Here is a 6,076-nt window from a genome sequence, read left to right on the forward strand (position 1 = left end):
AAGCCCACATCCTCGGTGGGTGTTCCGAAGTAGCCAGGTGAGCGCTCGGCCCCTGGAGCGTCACACCTTCCCCTAGTCCTCCCGAGGGCAACCATCCCTTGGGGTGATTTCCCTGCAAATGGTGCGCTCAGACCGCCCTTGTCGGAGAGCAGCTCGTGTGGGAAGAAGCGGCAGCGACCACAGGGTGTTGGTCATGGCGGCCAGGGGCACTGCGGCAGAATTTTTTCCGCCGTTCTTTGCTGCAATCTGGGTGCGGCTAGAGCAATTTGTCATAGAATCTGGGGGGCTCATTTTTCCGGCCAATCATTTTTAGAGAAATGAGCGCATTGCAGCAGAATGCGCTGACGTCAGAGACCACCCCTTCTGCGCCTCCATATAAACCCCACCCAGCCAGCCCCTAGCGCAGACGGCGGAGAGCTGGGATCGAGCGCGCCGGCCCCGCTGGCCTTGGGTGCAGCTCCGGGGCAGCTCCGCGGGAGAGCAGGCGCCCACGCCATAGGCCCTCACCTGGTGAGTGGTTGGCCATCCTTGCCTCAAAGGATGTGCGCGAGGAGGACGGCACCCCCTTCTGGGCTGGGCTCTGTCCTCCTGGACCTGCTGAGAGGCCGATGCCGGGGCCTCCTGAAGGAGACCACTTTGCCTGGTCCCCTAGCCTCGGCAGCGAAATTCTGTCGGGAAGGAAGATCGGGCACGTTTTTCTGGGGGAGAAGCAAGACTCCTTTTTCGGCCAGTGGTTGAGGGTAGACTGGGTGGTGGGGACTTAAAGTGAGGACCAGGAGTGAGATCAGCCCCGGTTGGGATCCAGGACAACACAGCCATGGGGTCCAGACCCCCGGTCTGCTGTACGAAGCTGCCCTCCGAATCACGTTTACGGTTGAGGTATGGCGGCGATGCATTCTGCAAGTCCCATGAATTAGGCGGTATAGTACCCCAAAAGAAGGGTCTCAGGGCATGTCTGCTCCCTAGTTTCTGGCCAGGTTCTCAGTGGACCGTGGGCAGGAGGGGTGGATGTTCCTATCTGCCAGGGATTCTGGATGCAAATACCCTGGTTTCGTAGAGAGTGGTCTCCTATCAGAACTCAGAGAAACCATTCTAACCTATACCATCTGGCGCCATCCTGATAACCACGCTGACCCTGGGCAGAGATGGCGCCCAAGCGCAAACCTGCCAGGAGCCCCCCAGGATCAGTTCCGTAGAGAAGCAGTTAGAGGGGAGGTCAAGGAGTTGGCAGAATAGAAGGGGTTGGGGAGTTGGGTGGACAGAAGGTTGTGTCCTTGGGTCTAGGAGGAAGGAAGGCCGAAATACGGAAAAGGGGGTGTGTTAAGAGGCCCTGGGCTTCGGGAGGTGGGAATTGGGGATAGGGGTCTTTTCAGCATTGTGGGGTGGTTACTGGAAGATTTGGACATGCCGCAGGCTTTTGACTTTTTATTAAAGTCGCCTTTTGCCATTTCCTTTGTCCCTGTCAAGCCCCCCCAAAGCCACCCCCTTCCCCACTCTGGGCTGGCAGGCTTGGTGGTGGTGGTGGTGGGGCGGCAGCGAGTGGTTTGCTACGTGGCAGGTTTCTGAGAATTTTATTGTTGTGGGCTGGCAGGCTTGGTGGTGGTGGTGTGGGGGCGGCAGCGAGTGGTTTGCTACGTGGCAGGTTTCTGAGAATTTTATTGTTGGCCGCGAGAGGGCGCTGGTGGCACTGCGGAATTTTGGGGGGCGGGGTGGGGAGGGGAGGTGGCCTTTGTTCTTCTGCTGGAGGGGGTCGGGCGCAGGATTTACTGGGGGATTCTGGACTCATTAACCTGGAGGGGGAATGTTTTAGTATCTCTAGATTCTCTGGGGAGCGGCTACAGGAGTCGCGCTGGTCAAAAGCTGTGGTCAGCCACACTGTGACTTCGGGTGTAGGGAAGAGCGTTAACTCCGATGAGTTCATTTGCAGTGGTTTTTGGTTTGGGGGATCCTAGGAAGGTGTGGCCAATTTGAACAGGTCGAAAGGGCTGTGGAAAAGGTAGGTGCCATGGAGCGGAGTCTTGAAATCCTTTCTGTACAGGGCTGAGGAGGAAGGCAGGGTTTTGGAGGGAAGACTGTGGATGCCTGGGCGCAAGAGGGAAGAGGTGGACCGTCCTGGTTTTCTAGCGATACCACATTTATTTCGTGTGTCCTGAGTGCAGAAATAAGTGCAAATGTTGCTTTGCAAGTTGAGCTCTTAGGTTTGAATTGGATTTACTGAAGGTCGGAGCCAGATCTGTGTCACGTAGCAAAAGGAACCGTGCTCTGGAAAGACCCTTGTGGCGGGAGTCCTTTTGATACCTCCCGCCTTTCTGGTACGGGTGGTCCTGTGCTGTGGTTCAAGAACCACCTCCTCCTAATGCCAGGAGATTGGACATACGGAAGTCCCCTGGACGAGAGCTTGGGCATGCTTCCCCATGGCCACAGGTGGGCCTGGGAGCTGTAGGCCTGGTCCAGGCCTGGTGCAAGCGCAGGCGCGGGCGCCGCAGGTGGCTGTGCTGCGGGCTCTGGGTGCGGGCTGCGCGCCCTCTGCCGGTCTGTGCCTGTAAATGGCTCCTGGTCCGCTAAATCAGGTTTCAGGTTGCGCATGCGTACTCGGCCAACACTTGTGGCCTGTCAATCATGTCATCTTTACCCCCTCCCACTCCTCTCCTCCCCCTCCCATTTCTCCTTTTACCCCTCCCTCCTTCCTTTTCATTTTCCTTATCTGTCCTTTCCCTTCCTCTGCTTCCTTATTCAACCCTCCTCCTGTCTCCCTGGTCCTCCATCCACACCTCCTTCCCTTCCAAGCTCTGCCTCCCTCCTCTCTTCTCCCCTTTGCCACCCCTCCCTCCCTTTCCCTCTCATTGCTGTTCCTGTGCTGGCCATTAGAGGTCATCAAGATGGTTTCTAATCCTGCCCCCTCCCGTGCCATAGGGTCTCTCTTCAGGGATGACATCATCTGTTCACCTCCTTGTCTTCAAGGACCACCTCCTCCTGAAGCCAAGCTGCTGCCGAGGTACCCGCTGCTCATCTCCACCTTCTGGTACCTCCTCCCCTCCTCGTGGCACTTCATACACAGTACAGGGGGCAGCACCCCGCCCCACCACTCTCCTTGTGCACCCTTGGACCCACTAGTAATATAAGGCAATTTAAAACTTGCAGCTAATTAGTTTCCATTGCAATTATAAAATTAGCTTAATGAATACCTAGACTTGGGCTTTTCAGCAGGTCCTCTAACTTGTGGTCACTTGCACAGGGGCACTAGGAGCACAGATCCCTGGATCCCACCAGCACACAGAGCGGCCACCTGTAGAGCCCCAGGACCAGCAGCAGACCCCCAGGACAGGACTGCAAGAAGGAAGAGGATCAGAACTGACCAGCCAGCTGTTCCTCCTGGCTAAAGACTTAAACCAATGCCCTAGTGAGGGGGCACTGGTCGCCCCCACCCTTTGCTGTGCTCCCACCTCCACTCTGTGAGCGTGCCCTCCAAGTCCCTGCGTGTGTGCACCTGCTAGCCAACTGGAGTGTTTCCCTCCCCGGGGCGGAGAGGCAGTCCTTCTCTCCGAGCTGTTACCACAGTGTCCCGAATGGAAGGATCCCTCTGGGAGCTCCTCAGGAGGGGGACCTGGGCCCAGGGCTTGGACCTGGCAAGTCCAAGACCTCGGTGGCTTCTGGAGTGTGCATGCCACAGAGCCACCAGGGCATACCCACCTGTCTGGAGGCCTCCCTGTCCTTTTCTAGGGGATGGGGACCGTAGGAGCAACCTCCTAGGGTTGTTGTGAGAATTAAATGCGCTAAAGCGGCCTCAGGCCAAGACTGGGCATAGAGGTGATCAGCAAATGTTTGTTGAGGAGGTCTGGCAGGGCAGTCCGTCCCCCCTCGCTCGTTCTGTCTGTTTATCCTCCAGCAGCCCTGCTGACAGTCGCTGTCCCGGGGCTCTCCTTGTGCCTGGGGGAGGTTCCACCAAGGTGGCGGTGAGGCTGATCTGAGTAGAAGCCACGGTATGCGGCCATTTGCCCAGCGCTTTCCACGTAATCAGAACTTGTTCTGTCTACAGAACGTGTATGTGACGAGGCAGCCTCATTTCCAGAGGAGGGTGAATTTGGTGTTAATGGCGTCATTTTCGAAGGTGGTGGGAAGGGCGCCCGGGAGGATTGGTAGGGCCCATTCCCACTGACAGTAAGTCTTTTGCTGTGTTGCTGGCCAGAGAAAGGCTCGTAGCAGGATCCTGCTGCCTTTGGAGCTGCCCTGTACCCCTCCACTGCCCCTGGCCTACCCATATACTAGCCCTTTTATTGCAAAGCAGACGTTCGACAATAGAACAGTCTGTTTGAAATCCCAGCTGCCCAGGGTGGTCTTAGGGGTCTGGGTGGCCCCAGTGCTGGCACCATGTGCTGGCCTCACCCCTGCATAACCGGGTGACCTTAAACAAGTTGCTTAACTTCTCCACGTTTCAGTTCCTTTCATGGTCTAAATGGGGATTTAAAACAAAACAAAACAAAACAAAACCACCCTGCGTTTATCTACCCCACAGGGCTCTTTTGAAGACCAAATGATGTAAGAGCTATGAAAGTGATTTGGAAGTGGCTGTGGAAATTGCGAGATACTTAGCACCCCAGGCTCCCCCTCATTGTTAACTGTCCAGCCCCATCTCCCCCAGTCACATGGTCAGCACCCAGTAGGTGCTGTGTGTGTGCTCGGTGTGTAAATCTCAGAATAAGTACCAACAGAATAAACTCAACAAGCATTTTTTTGGAGCACCGACACTATGCCCAGTGCACCAGGCCAGAGATGTGATACAGAGATAATGAAAACAGTCTCTTGGAAGCTAATTGGGGCCCTCATTTGACCAGCACTTTTCTTTCGTCCCCTTTTAAGCCAACCAGTTTTGTCCGCACAGGACAAAAACAGCTCGGGCCCTTTAGAGAAGCCCAGCTTGGCCGGACAATGGCTCCCGGGCATCTGAAGGGCTGATTGGATTATGTAGCAAAAGGAGGTAGAAAGATGACTTGGAAGGTGACAAATGAAGGGGGCGGGGCCTGCTTTGAGTTAATCCAGGCTATTAGGAGGGAGCCTTTGTCTTCCAGAGACTGACAGGAGTTTTCACCACTGGTTTTACATCCTTAATGTTCAGGACAAATAATTTATGGTCCATGGAAGTCCAGGCCCCACTGAGAGTGGAGTGGGCTGGGAAACGGGGCCCTGCGACCAGGGCACACTGAGCGTGCACGTTGTCTGCGTCCCTTCGCAGGTGCAGAGCCCGTTTTGCAATCACCCATCCATTTGATCCTCACAACTCCCTGTCCTGAGCAGTACTGGCCTCCGCAGCCCAGGGGAGCAGAGGCTGTCAGGTCGCCCCTTAGACCGGGCCCGCAGTCTGGCTGCACTTAGCCCTTGTCCATCTGTGTACCTGTCTAGGCCTCTCCCTCCCCTGCAAGACTCGGTCTGCATTCTAACTTTGCTCTTCCTGCAGCCTGGAACTCCCAGGTTCTCCGGTCTGTCTTGCTGCCACTATAGTCTCTGTCTTTCCTTCCGCAGCCAAGCTTCTCGAAAGGCCTGTCTCCACTTGCTATCTTCCTTCCTCACCTCCAATTCCTCTTCAGCCCACTACTTCCTGACTTGCTCTGCTCCATCCAACGGCTCCCAGTAAGGTAAAGGTATTTCTGCAGCTTCACCTGGTGTCCCTGTGGCCCAGGGACACCTGGGCACGCCTCTGTCCCTTGCGTGGCTCTGTAGCTCCTGCCCGCTTGTTCACACACACACTGAGACGTCTGCTCCATGTCTCCCAGGACTCACAGGCCCAGGTCGTCCAGCTCCTGGGACCTGCCTCTTGCCATCTGAGCACATGGCCTTGGGCACTCGGGACGGCTCACCTGGGTGTGAGTCCAGGACTCCTTAGTGCCAAGAGCTTGCGGGTCACCTTTCCTTCAGTTGTAAAGGAGTTCATAATCTACCTGGCAGGTCAGATGGCCCGTCCTATAGGTAAGCGCCAGACACTATTCGAGGGCCTTGATGTCAAAGTCAAGGTTTTCATGAGAAAGTAGATTTTCTTCCATCCTGTTTCCACAGGAGGACCGAAGAGAGGTGGCATGAGACA

General features: G+C 55.9%; 1 long non-coding RNA gene across 6 annotated transcripts in view; it reads left to right on the forward strand.

Annotated features, from left to right (window-relative positions):
- The first annotated feature begins 413 nt into the window (after positions 1–413).
- The window catches only part of LOC102501470 (uncharacterized), a 35,229-nt gene continuing 29,566 nt past the window's right edge, over positions 414–6,076 (forward strand). For 4 of the 6 annotated variants that reach the window (XR_003551316.1, XR_003551318.1, XR_003551317.1 and 1 more), the window contains exons 1-4: positions 414–510; positions 2,914–2,995; positions 3,236–3,452; positions 5,518–5,630. This is a non-coding gene — a long non-coding RNA (uncharacterized LOC102501470). Of the gene's footprint in view, positions 511–2,913; positions 3,023–3,235; positions 3,453–5,517; positions 5,631–6,076 lie in introns of all 6 variants that reach the window. The other 2 variants (XR_003551321.1, XR_003551319.1) reach the window with 2 other exon arrangements.

The sequence above is a fragment of the Tupaia chinensis genome, unplaced genomic scaffold (genome assembly GCF_000334495.1).
Source record: "Tupaia chinensis unplaced genomic scaffold, TupChi_1.0 Scaffold000671_1, whole genome shotgun sequence".
NCBI classification, from domain to species: Eukaryota; Metazoa; Chordata; class Mammalia; order Scandentia; family Tupaiidae; genus Tupaia; species Tupaia belangeri.